The sequence below is a fragment of the Anolis carolinensis genome, unplaced genomic scaffold (genome assembly GCF_035594765.1).
Source record: "Anolis carolinensis isolate JA03-04 unplaced genomic scaffold, rAnoCar3.1.pri scaffold_12, whole genome shotgun sequence".
Classification (NCBI taxonomy): Eukaryota; Metazoa; Chordata; class Lepidosauria; order Squamata; family Dactyloidae; genus Anolis; species Anolis carolinensis.
This window is the reverse complement of record NW_026943823.1, coordinates 18649085-18662842: the sequence shown is the minus strand read 5'-3', so window position 1 is coordinate 18662842 and position 13758 is coordinate 18649085. Positions and strand designations below refer to the sequence as shown.

At 45.2% G+C, this 13758-nt stretch overlaps 1 protein-coding gene across 4 annotated transcripts in view; it reads left to right on the top strand.

Annotated features, from left to right (window-relative positions):
- The window catches only part of arhgef6 (Rac/Cdc42 guanine nucleotide exchange factor 6), an 86222-nt gene that overhangs the window by 13981 nt on the left and 58483 nt on the right, over positions 1-13758 (top strand). Inside the window, exon 1 of one of the 4 annotated variants that reach the window (XM_062963694.1) lies at positions 7573-7708. The exons of the other annotated variants lie outside the window; for them this stretch is intronic. The gene's annotated coding sequence lies outside the window, so the exon portion shown is untranslated. Of the gene's footprint in view, positions 1-7572; positions 7709-13758 lie in introns of those variants that run through there. 4 annotated transcript variants of the gene reach the window in all.

Sequence of the window (13758 nt, the reverse complement as noted above, 5' to 3'; positions counted from 1 at the left end):
ACAATATTACCTGAGAGTTAACAACAATAATGAAAATAATACCTGAGAGTTAAGAACAATAATGAAAATAATGAAAATAATAATGAAACTGGTACAATATTACCTGAGAGTTAACAACAATAATGAAAATAATACCTGAGAGTTAAGAACAATAATGAAAATAATGAAAATAATAATGAAACTGTAATTATTTTCATTATTGTTGTTAACTCTCAGGTATTATTTTCATTATTGTTGTTAACTCTCAGGTAATACTGTATGTATATGGTGCTCTGAATTACATAGTGCAACTTATGTTTTGAAACTTTATAGTATTCGCTTATCCTTTTTACATAGAAGGAAGATAGCTCTATACTCAGAGAGGCCCGACTATTTCTGTGGCCTTTGCAAGATGCTCTAATATACACATCTCTTTTTATGTTTTGAACCTTTATAGTGTTTGTTTAAGAAACAATCAGTGCCAGCTAACACCTCCCAACAAAGGATTCCTCAGGCAGGAAGCAGCCAAGCTTTGAATCTAGAAGGCTATATTAAATGCTAATCAAGGTGGCCAATTGCAACATTCACACTTGCTTTAGGCAGACAAGAGTTCTTTCTCCCACCCTGGACATCATTCCACAGATATATAAACACCACTTGCCTCATTTACAACAGACCTCATAACCTCTGAGGATGCCTGCCATAGATGTGGGCAAAATGTCAGGAGGAATGCTTCTGGAGCATGGCCAGACAGCCCGGAAAATTCACAGCAACCCAGTGATTCCGGCCATGTAAGCCTTCGACAACACATTTTCTAGGTCCTCCAGCATGAGATTACAATATGATTCGCTCTCGTCCACAATTGTGCATCTCTCCTCCAAATATTGCAATATATTGTCTTTGGATACAGGACTCTGTCACAGTTTATTGAAGGGCATGCAAGATAATAGTGAAATGAAGGCATTTAAACAAGATGTAGGGGCTGATGATTGGCAAGGTCAGATCTCCCTTTTCGAGGCGTCTCTCGGAGCGAAAGATCCAAAACATCCCATGTGCCCCTTAGGATATCTGCTCAGAGACTGTAAGACAGTCCTGAGTGACATTGATGGACATGGCATTTTGCAGAGTTACGTAAGCCCCAAAACAAACATTTCCTTGCCCCAAGGTCCTTGGGCTTTGCATTTCGACAGAAGGAGAGAGAGAGAAAAAAAACAAAGGTAGTTGGCAGGGCATGGGAAGGGAGTAAATGCAGTTAACAATGAAAAGTAAATATAAAGGTTTTCCCCTGACGTTAAGTCCGACTCTGGGGTTTGGTGCTCATCTCCATTTCTAAGCTGAAGAGCCGGCGTTGTCCATAGACACTTCCAAGGTCATGTGGCCAGCATGACTGCATGGAGCGCCCTTACCTTCCCACCGGAGCGGTACCTATTGATCTACTCACATTGGCATGTTTTCGAACTGCTAGGTTGGCAGAAGCTGGAGCTAACAGCAGGCGCTCACTCCGCTCCCCGGATTCGAACCTGTAGCCTTTCGGTCCACATGTTCAGTAGCTCAGCACTTTAATGGAGCCCCCGGTGGTGTAGTGGGTTAAAGCCTTGTGACTTGAAGGTTGGGTTGCTGATCTGAAAGCTGCCAGGTTCGAATCCCACCCAGGGAGAGCGCAGATGAGCTCCCTCTATCAGCTCCAGCTCCATGCAGGGACATGAGAGAAGCCTCCCACAAGGATGATAAAACATTCAAACATCCGGGCATCCCCTGGGCAATGTCCTTGCAGACGGCCAATTCTCTCACTCCAGAAGCAACTCCGGTTGCTCCTAACACGAAAAAAAAATCAATTATTATCTTGGTTATTCCTTTCATCTTGTGATGTTATCTCATAACTCTTTCCTTTTGTATCCTTGGTTCAAATGGTGTAGGTTTGCCTCCTTCCGTCTGCAAGTTCAGCAGCTCAGTGTTTTAACACACTTTGCCACCGGGGCTCCGCAGTTAACAATAACCAATGGATTAATCCATCCATTAATTAATTAATTCTGCTCATTGATTAGAAGCTCCCTAAATTGGAGACTCCGGTGGCTCAGTGTGTTAAAGCGCTGAGCTGCTGAACTTGCAGACCAAAAGGTCCCAGGTTCAAATCCGGGGAGCGGATTGAACGCCCGCTGTTAGCTCCAGCTTCTGCCAATCTAGCAGTTCGAAAACATGCCAATGTGAGTAGATCAATAGGTACCACTCCGGTGGGAAGGTAACGGCGTTCCATGCAGTCATGCTGGCCACATGACCTTAGAGGTGTCTACGGACAATGCCGGCTTTTCGGCTTAGAAATGGAGATGAGTCGGACATGACTGGACTTAACGTCAGGGGAAACCTTTACCTTTACCTTAAATTGGAGACAGCACCACCATCATAGAGCTAACTATAGCAAGACTAGTTTTAAAAAGAAACCAAACAAACCAAAAAGTAACCCTTCGAAGCTTAATGATTTTCCAAAATTGTTTTGAGTCTTAAAATAATACTCAGGAATGACCCCATGGTTCCTAGGGCAGAAGGTGTGTCTGCGCTGGGTTGTCGTCCAAACTTTAAAGGGAGTTCTCCAAAGTTTGGTATCCTGTCTCCCAAATAAGTTTGGCAGTTATTCCTAGTCCCCACTGGCTCTTTAGAAAAACAAAAACAGGATTTTCTTGACTGGATTTCTTCATGAGGAAATGCTTTCAAACGAAGCTCAGAAAGTGTGACTTGTCCAAGATAGCAAAGTGAGTTTCCATAGCTAAGTACAGTAGAGTCTCACTTATCCAACATTCGCTTTTCCAACGTTCTGGATTATCCATTATTTAGTAGTCAATGTTTTTGTAGTCAATGTTTTCAATACATTGTGATATGTTGATGCTAAATTCATAAATACAGTAATTACTACATAGCATTACTGCGTATTGAACTACTTTTTCTGTTAAATTTGTTGTATAACATGATGTTTTAGTGCTTAATTTGTAAAATCATAACCTAACTTAATGTTTAATAGGCTTTTCCTTAATCCCTCCTTATTATCCAAGATATTCACTTATCCAAGCTTCTGCCGGCCCGTTTAGCTTGGATAAGTGAGACTCTACTGTATTTCCCTCTGAGGCTGAGAGAATGTGGTTTTATGAACTGCGTATGCTAAATGGTTTTAACTCCTTTTAAGCTGCCTTGTTTGAAGTGTAAAAGGTTGGGTAATCTTTTTGTCTTGAGAATTATTCTTCAAACTACTCTACACTGGACTCTAGACTGGACTACTGTAATGCGCTCTACGTGGGGCTTCCCTTGAAGACGGCTCGGAAATTACAACTGGTCCAACGCTCGGCTGCCAGATTAATAACGGGCGCGAGTTACAGGGAGAGATCTACTCCCCTGTTTAAAGAGCTCCACTGGCTGCCGTTCACTTTCCGATCCCAATTCAAGGTGCAGACCATCATCTATAAAGCCCTAAACGGTTTGGGACCCACCTACCTTCGTGACCGTATCTCCTACCATAAACCTGCCCGATCTCTTCGATCATCAGGGGAGGCCCTCCTGTCGCCACTGCCTGTATCCCAGACCCGCCTGGTGGGAACAAGGGAGAGGGCCTTTTCTGCTGTGGCCCCCCGTTTATGGAACTCACTGCCCATCGAAATTAGGCAAGCCCCCACTCTTTTAGCCTTCAGGAAAGATCAGGGCCGGTTGTTACTAGGCGGCCGCGGACGCGGCCGCCTCGGGCGCTGGCTGCTAGGGGCGCCATTCGGGCCTGACTTCCTGGTCGCGGCCGGCGATCGCCCGGGCGGTCGCCGGCCGCGACCAGGAAGTCAGGCCCGAATGGGCTATCTGCGCTGTGCGCACGGGCACAGCGCAGATAGCCCATTCGGGCCTGACTTCCTGGTCGCGGCCGGCGATCGCCCGGGCGGTCGCCGGCCGCGACCAGGAAGTCAGGCCCGAATGGCCTAGGTGTGCTGTGCGCGTGCGCACAGCACACCTAGGCCATTTTGCCCTTAGTAACAAACTAAGGGCAAAAATGGCTTATCTGGCTGTGCGCATGCGCACAGCCAGATAAGCCATTTTTGCCCTTAGTTTGTTACTAAGGGCAAAATGGCCACGCTGGGCGGGGGCGGGGCCAACTGTGGCCCCGCCCCCCCTCACTAATCGCCCTGGCCCCGCCTCCCACGCAGCGTGGGAGGCGGGGCCAGGGCACGCTGGGCGGGGCCAGGGCGCGGGTGGCGGGGGCGCTTTTCAGCACCCCCGCTTCCCATTAAAAAATATCTCCGGCCGGCCCTGGGAAAGATTTAAAAACCTGGCTTTTCCGATGTGCTTTCGGAGAGTAACTATTACACACTTCTTTTGTTACTCCCCCATCATCTACCCTCTAGATTGTTTTTTATCTTATGTCCCTGGTCTCCGTGATTGTATTCTTATCCTTTTCTCACCCCAAGTTTTAATTAAGTGTCTCATGCGGCCCACCCTGTTTTATATATATATATATATATATATATATATATATATATATATATATATAGTGTTGCAGTGTATATGATTATTTATTGTATTGTTTAATTGTATTGTGATATGTTGTTTTATATTTTGTTATATTGTACTGTTCTGGGCATGGCCCCATGTAAGCCGCCCCGAGTCCCCGTTGGGGAGATGGTGGCGGGGTATAAATAAAGTATTATTATTATTATTATTATTATTATTATTACACTGCTATAAGCTGGGATAGAAATATTCCCATAAACAAGTAAACACAATGCTCATAGCCAAGATCCTTTTGACCTTTAGGTCAATAGATATGCGCCTGGTCTGCTTGAGTTGGATGTTCTTTGTGACAGTTTAGAGGAAGAAACAAGCAAACTGCAGCCTTGCAAGTAAAGGATCCCTGGCCTCTTTGGTCCGGCCACATGAAATCCAGAATTACAGGTTTCCCTTTTTAGATAAATACATTGCAACATCACAGCACTGTCTTTTCCTCCCTTGAGAAAGGCTGTTTTGAGAGGCAAGGGATGGCAAGCGGTAGCCAATGTTTTTCCCAAGCAGGGGGATGGGGAGACCGCTCAGCAGCCTGGTATGTGCTTGTTCTTGCAAAAAAATCCTCCCAGATCTCTGCACCAACCAAGGCAAAGACCCGAGAAAAAATGGAAACAGATGTCTGGCGTTTCTCCGGCTGTCGTTCAAGTGGGTGCTTTGCTTTGGCAGCTCCGGAGAGAACAACATGGAATGTCAAAACGGCTGCGCCAAGTGGCGTGCCATGGCCCTGTCTCTTCCCATCATTCTTGCCAAGTTTCTACCCTTTTACCCCCAACCATGTTGGCTGAGGATTCCGGGCAGTGCAATGATCTGATCTGGGGATTCTGGGATTGAAAACAACAACAACTCTTTATTGATTAGTCAATTTTGACCATATCAAAACATGTGAAACATACAAAATGTACACACTTACCCATACATATAGTAAAACCATGTAAAACCATGTATAGATACAAAGCATCCTGGCCTACAGGCCCACCAACCCACTCCTAGGTAGTTGTGCAAATACAGAATAAAAATATTAAAATTAATTATTCCCTTAAGGCAGTGATGGCCAACCTATGACACACGTGTCAGCACTGACACGCCTAGCCATTTTTGCTGACACGCTGCCGCATGCAGATTGATTGGATGACTACGTCTTTTGTGGCCAAATTTGGTGTGATTTGGGCCAGTGGTTTTGTTGTTTACTCCGTGGGAATTATGCACATTACATTTATTTATATATACACACACATACACACACACACACACACACACACACACACACAGCATATATGATATCATTCTATTATTATTCTATTATTATTGTAGTATATTATTATATTATAGGTACCATAGATTGTTGTACATGGAAATAATGGTAGTAAATAGTTTTTGGTTTATTAAATACAGTTATATATTGCAATTATATATTGTTGTTATTTAAACTATATATATTGTGAAATTATGGTTTTTTTTCTCGAAGTGACACACCACCCAAGTCATGCTAGGTTTTTTGGTGAATTTTGACACACCAAGCACAAAAGGTTGCCCATCATTGCCTTAAGGTAAGGTTTGAGCTGGGGCAAAATATCACGATATATTAAAAACATTGACTACAAAAATGTCTTGGATAATTCAGAAGCTTGGATAAGCGAAGCTTGGATAAGTGAGACTACTGTATATGGTAGACTGCTGCGGAGGTGAGAGGATCCCGTTTGTCCTTTGCTGAATGTAGCATTTGTTGGATTTTCTTAATGAGTAAGTAGATATGTTGTTGAAGGCTTTCATGGCCGGGATCACAGGGTTGTTGTATGTCTTTTGGGTTGTGTGGCCATGTTCCAGAAGTATTCTCTCCTGACGTTTCGCCCACATCTATGGCAGGCATCCTCAGAGGTTGTGAGGCATGGAGAGACTAGGCAAGGAAGGTAAGTATATATCTGAGGAGAGTCCAGGGTGTGACAAGAGTCCTTTGTCAGTTGGAAGCCAGCGCTAATGTTGCAGTTAATCACCCTAATTAGCATTGGAAAGGTTTGTCTCTTGCCTGGGGCGCATCCTTTGTTCAGAGTCATTAGCTATCCTTGGGACTCCTCTGCCCTCAGAGTGTTGCTTCCCATCTACTGTTCTGATTTTTGAGTTATTTAATACTAGTACTGTGTTTCCCCGAAAATAAGACAGTGTCTTATATTAATTTTTTGCTCCCAAAGATGTGCTAGGTCTTATTTTCAGGGAATGTCTTATTTTTCCATGAAGAAGAATTCACATTTATTGTTGAACAAAAAATGAACATTTATTATATACCATACAGCAGTTGTTACCACAAACCAGCATAACCAGGCAAACTGTGAATCCTATCAAGAATTTCTTGTTATTATCATTATTTCCATGTACAACACTCTATGGCACGTACATTTACCAATCCTGTATGCTCTGGTGTTCCGTTCAGCAGGCATGCTTCCAAACAAAAACTTTGCTAGGTCTTACTTTCGGGGGAGGCCTTATATTTAGCAATTCAGCAAAACCTCTACTAGGTCTTATTTTTTGGGGATGTCTTATTTTTGGGGAAACAGGGTAGTTGTTGGAGTGGTCAAATCTGTAGATAGTTTGTAGGTTGTGTTTCTTCACGTGCTCAGTGGTTCCCTTGATGTATGGTGAGAAGACTTTTCCATAACAGAGAGGGAAAAGTGCAGAGCAGAAACCAGGAACGTAACATTTTAAAAAGTGTTATGAACGAGAGAGTGTTATCAAAGGGAGTGCAAAAACCCCAATGTAATACTACTTGGACAACTCCACTGAGACCAGTTCCTTCTTGCCTGGGAATTTCATCCAAAGATTGCCACTTTCTCTGAGTTTCCCTGGTATTGGAAGGCTTTGGGGGAAAGACAAGGGATGAAGAGGGTGTCTTCTGCCTCCGTCTCTCTCTCCTTCCTTCCTTCTTTCCCTCCTTCCTCCCTTCCTTCTGCGCCCCAGGGAACTCCCTGCGTGGCGGAGAGGGAGGCGCTCCGGAGCCCCAACCTCGCCAGCCTCGCAGCCTTTGCAGGCAGCCGCTGCCTGTCACTTCCCCTTCCTCGCGCGATCCGGCTCCGGGTCAGAGGCACCCAACCCGGGCCCTCGGACACTCCACCCCTCCGTGGGTCTCCCTCCGCGCTTCGTGCCCCCTTCCTGCCATGGGACGAGGAGGAGGAGGAAGAGGAGACGGAGACGGAGACCAGCCTGCGCCCCGGTAAGGAGAGCGCCATCGCCTTCTTCTTCTTCTCCGTCTCCATTCCGTCCCGTGTTTCTTCCCCTTTTCTTTCCCCTCCAGTCCAGCCGCAGTGGGGTGGCTTCTGGGACCCTCTCTGCTACCCTCTCTGCTACCCCTTTGTCCCCATCCGTGGGGGTTTTCCTCCCCAAAAGAGGAGAAAACCCGTGCGTAAAAGAGAGTCGCGTTTTTACGCACCACGCCAAACTGGAGACGCTTTGCGCTCCTGGGCGCCCTTCTTGTCTCCAACTCTTGTTTTGACCCACAGCTGGATCCCCATCCACTGGATCCAGTCCACCCCACCCCCGACATTCCTCCTCCAGATCCCCCCACTCTTTGGCCCTCTCGTGCGCTTTCAAAGCCCCCTTTGTGCTTCTCCAACGCGCCCCTCTCCAACCTCCAGCTGCGCCTTTTTGCTCCCCTCAATCCAGACGCTTCTGGGAGCCCCCAGGCTGTGGGTGTCACGCCTTTTGACTCCACTTTAGCTGCTATGGCTCAGTGTTATGGAATCATGGGAGCTGAAGTTTCACAAGGCCTTTGGTCTCCCCTGCCAAAGAGGGCTGGCGCCTCCCCAAACTATAATTCCTGGGATTCCATAGCATTGAGCCAGGGCAGCCACCTCGGTGTCATTCCATTGTATTCATTCCACATTCTCTTCATTTTCTGGCCTGGATTGGGATCGCTTTCCCCATACTTGAGTCTTTTTTTGTGCCTCTGTGCAGTAAAGCCTAGGGTGCATCTATACTATGGATTGAGTGCAGTTTGACACTGCTTGAGCTGCCATGACAAGTAAAACCAGGAGTTGTAGTTTAGTGAGGCCTCTGTAGCCAAGTGGCGAAGTGTGTTAAAGCACTGAGCTGCTGAACTTGCGGACCAACAGCGCCCGCTGTTAGCCCCAGCTCCTGCCAACCTTGCAGTTCGAAAACATGCAAATGTGAGTAGATCAATAGGTACCGCTCCAGCGGGAAGGTAATGGCGCTCCATGCAGTCATGCCAGTGGCCACATGATCTTGGAGGGTTCGAAAACATGCAAATGTGAGTAGATCAATAGGTACCGCTCCGGCGGGAAGGTAACGGCGCTCCATGCAGTCATGCCAGTGGCCACATGACCTTGGAGGGTTCGAAAACATGCAAATGTGAGTAGATCAATAGGGACTGCTCCAGCGGGAAGGTAACGGCGCTCCATACAGTCATGCCAGTGGCCACATGACCTTGGAGGTGTCTATGGACAACGCCGGCTCTTCGGCTTAGAAATGGAGATGGGCACCAACCCCCAGAATGAGACATGACTGGACTTAACATCAGGTGAAAACCTTTACCTTTACCTGTAGCCAAGAAGGCCAAAGACCTGTAAAACTACAGCTCCCTTTTTTCCACAGTATTTAAAGTCGTATCAGACTGCATCATTTCTACAGTATAGATGCACCCATTCCTGCCACAAGCATCGTAGGTTTAATCTTTTTCTTATGACCCTTTTGCTCCTTTCGCCATTCTGCAGCTACTGCAGCTTCTTCTCCACTGTGACACCCCATAACTTCCTTTCAGAGGCCCACTTCATGTCTATGGTAATGTTGTAACCCACCTCAAGCCGTGAGGAGAGGCGGGCAAAAAATAAAGGTTATTATTATTGTTATTATGGCCTTTCCCCTGAGACCTTTTAGGGGGTCGAAGTGGCTTCATCTATCTTTACCTTTGTGCTGCAGTCACATTGTTAAATGATGTCAATGTGTTGTCGAAGGCTTTCATGGCCAGAATCACTGGGTTGCTGTGAGTTTTCGGGGTTGTATGGCCATTTTCTCCTGACATTTCGCTTACATCTATGGCAGGCATCCTCAGAGGTTGTGAGATCTGTTGGAAACTAGGCAAGTGAGGTTTATATATCTGTGGAATAATGTCCAGGCTGGGAGAAAGAACTTTTGTCTGTTTGGGGCAAGTGTGAATGTTACAATTGGCTGCCTTGTGATCTGAAGGTTGGGTTGCTGACTTGAAGGCTGCCACGTTCGAATCCAACCCGGGGAGAGTTCGGATGAGCTCCCTCTATCAGCTCCAGCTCCATGCGGGGACATGAGAGAAGCCTCCCACAAGGATGGTAAAAAAATATCCAGGTGTCCCCTGGGCAACGTCCTTGCAGACCGCCAATTCTGTCACTCCAGAAGCAACTGGCGGTTTCTCAAGTCTCTCCTGACACGAAAAAATATATGGCATTGAATAGTCTTGCAGCTTCAAAGCCTGGCTGCTTCCTGCCTGGGGGAATAATTTTTGAACCACTCAGTTTTTAGGGTTAAGCTTTGCGAGTGCAGCCTTTTTCATAGAATCATAGAATAGTAGAGTTGGAAGAGACCTCATGGGCCATCCAGTCCAACCCCCTGCTAAGAAGCAGGAAATCGCATTCAAAGCACCCCCGTATGAAGCAGAGAGTGCTTGATGACCGGGACATCCGTAGAGATACCAAGGTGCTTGTTTACAAAGCCATTGTCCTTCAAACCCTGCTCTACGCCTGCGAAACATGGACTGTCTACAGACGTCACACCAAACATCAGCGTTGCCTCAGTAAAATCCTGCAAATCTCTTGGGAAGACAGGCGGACAAATGTCAGCGTGTTGGAAGAAGCAAAGACCACCAGCACTGAAGCGACGCTCCTACACCATCAACTCCGCTGGACTGGCCACGTTGTCCGAATGCCCAAAGATCACCGTCTCCCAAAGCAGTTACTCTACTCCGAACTCAAGAACGGGAAACGTAATGTTGGTGGACAGGAAAAGAGATTTAAAGATGGGCTCAAATCAACCTTAAAAACTGTGGCACAGACACTGAGAACTGGGAAGCCATGGCCCTTGAGCGCTCTAATTGGAGGTCTGCTGTGACCAGCAGTGCTGCGGAGTTCGAAGAGGCACGAATGGAGGGCTTAAGGGAGAAACGTGCCAAGAGGAAGGAACGTCAAGCTAACCCCAACCGGGACCGCCTTCCACCTGGAAACCGATGTCCTCACTGCGGGAGAACAAGCGGATCAAGAATAGGTCTCTTCAGCCATCTATGGATCCATCCCCAAGACACCAGAGATGGAAGACAATCGTCCTCGAACTACAAGGGATCGCCTAAGTAAGTAAGTAAGGGTTAAGCTTTCCTGCATTGCTGTAGTTTGTTATCCTCAATTTGATTTCCTTGTCTGCTGCTTTGAGATCTTGGGATGTAGGGAGGCGTTTCAATGTTTTCATAAATGGTTGCATTGTTGCTGTGTGCCCTCAAGCCGTTTCTGTCATAGGATGGCCCTGTCATGGGATGTCCTTGGCAGAGTTGGTTCATAGGATGTCAGCCTTTGAGGTTGAGAGAGAGAGACTTGCCTAAGGTTCTCTGGCTGAGCAGGATTCAAGCCTTGCTCTCCAGAGTCGTGGCCCAATGCCCAAACCACTTTCCACCCAGAGACATGCAAAGTAGTGTTTCTCTCTATCTCTCATTGCTAAAATCCTATCTTCTGTTTCATAACTTTGAAAAAAAATCATTATATACCTTCAGTGTGAGCTTATAGAGCAGGGGTCCCCAAACCTTTTAAACAGGGGGCCAGTTCACGGTCTCTCAAACCGTTGGGGGGCCAGACTATAGTTTTAAAAAAAAAACTATGAACAAATTTATATGCACACTGCACATATCTTATTTTGAAGACGACAAACAAAACAGGAACAAATACAGCCTCAATGTTAATAATAATAATAATAATAATAATAATAATAATAATAATAATAATAATAAGAGTTGGAAGAGACCCCTTGGGCCATTTAGTTCAACCTCTTCTGCCTTTGTGCACCAAAAACACAAACAAAAAACCCCTGGCAGATGGCCACCCAGCCTCAATGTTAATAATAATAATAATAGACATTGACAAAATTACGATCTGCCAACTGCAAAAGGCCACCCTACTGGGATCTGCTCGCATCATCCAAAAATACATCACACAGTCCTAGACACTTGGGAAGTGTTCGACTTGTGATTTTGTGATACGAAATCCAGCATATCTATCTTCTTTGCTGTGTCATAATAAGAGTTGGAAGAGACCCCTTGGGCCATTTAGTCCAACCCTCTTCTGCCTTTGTGCACCAAAAACACAAGCAAAGCACCCCTGGCAGATGGCCACCGAGCCTCAATGTTAATAATAATAATAATAATAATAATAATAATAATAAGAGTTGGAAGAGACCCCTTGGGCCATTTAGTCCAACCCTCTTCTGCCTTTGTGCACCAAAAACACAAGCAAAGCACCCCTGGCAGATGGCCACCCAGCCTCAATGTTAATAATAATAATAATAATAATAATAATAATAATAATAATAATAATAATAATAATAAACCCCCTTAATAATAATAATAAACCCCCTTAATAATTAATAATTAATTAAATAATAATAAAAATGCCATTATAAATTAATAATTAATAATGAATTAAATAATAATAAAAATGCCTTAGTTTGGGGACCCCTGTTATAGAGTAAAACAAGTTGTGGGTTGTGATATTTCACCTACAACATAACCAGATACTCCTCGTCTCCTCCTCCTCCTTGCCGTCCTCCTGGTGCCTTTGAACCGACCTGTCTTAAGTTTCAGTCTTTAGTTTCACGTTTTGTTCCTAGGGCTACATGGTTGCGCTGCCTCGTTGAGCAAATAAAAACTGTTTGGAAACATTTCGATCAGGAGTGCGAAACCTGCAGCCTGGTAGTTGCTGTTGAACTGCCAACACCCAGATGGGGAACGTTGGGAATTACAATCCAACAACATGGGTCACATGATCCCGGCCTAAATAAAAAGGCACCTCGCTTAATCAAGGAATCATGTGTCAGCGCATGCCTTCCTGTTGTGTTATGGCAACTGCATGCATTTTGTAGAGTTTTCTTAGGCAAGGATTCCTCAAAGGGTGGTTTGGCCAGTTCTTTCCTCGGAAATGGAGGCTAGAGCACCCAGTATCCATTGATGTTCTCCCATCCAAGTACAGTAGTCTCACTTATCCAACGTTCTGGATTATCCAACGCATTTTTGTAGTCAATGTTTTCAATGCATTGTGATATTTTGGTGCCAAATTCGTAAATACAGTAATTACTACATAGCATTAATGTGTAATGAACTACTTTTTCTGTCAAATTTGTTGTATAACATGATGTTTTGGTGCTTAATTTGTAAAATCATAACCTATTTTGATGTTGAATAGGCTTTTTCTTAATCTCTCCTTCTTATCCAACATATTCGCTTATCCAACGTTCTGCTGGCCCGTTTATGTTGGATAAGTGAGACTCTACTGTACAAGTAGAACTGATCTTGCTTAGCTTCCAAAATGAGATGGGATCTGGTGCCTGAATGCGTGCCTGTGCATCTGAATCAAATCCATGCTACTAACTCAGCAAATACTATTTTAGGAGAGCCATTCTCTGTTGTACAAGAAATTTACTAACTTCAGTATTCAGCAATGCCTGGGTTAGGTAATTTGTGATGCCGTTGTTTGTTTTTTGTTTTTATGTATGGTTCCATTAGCAAATGCATCAGGGATATATATGGGTAAACTACAACTCAGATCATCCCAGGTCCATCCCCCCTAAAATACCCCCAGTGTGCCAAGTTTGGTCCAGATCTGTTGTTTTCAGGGCTCTTTGGAAGTGGATGCCGTCTTTGAAAATACATACATACATATTATTACTTTTATATACATCCATCTGTTTTCCAAGCTGCTTCCTTACGACTGCTTTGAATTAATTGAAAAGGTTCCTCTCTTTAAGGTAAAGGTAAAGGTTTTCCCCTGACGTTAAGTCCAGTCGTGACTGACTCTGGGGGTTGGTGCTCATCTCCATTTCTAAGCCGAAGAGCCGGCGTTGTCCGTAGACACCTCCAAGGCCATGCAGCCAGCATGACTGCATGGAGCGCCGTTACCTTCCTGCTGGAGCCGTACCTATTGATCTACTCACATTTCCATGGTTTCAAACTGCTAGGTTTGCAGAAGCTGGAGCTAATAGCGGGCGCTCACTCCGCTCCCCGGAGTTGAACCTGGGACCTTT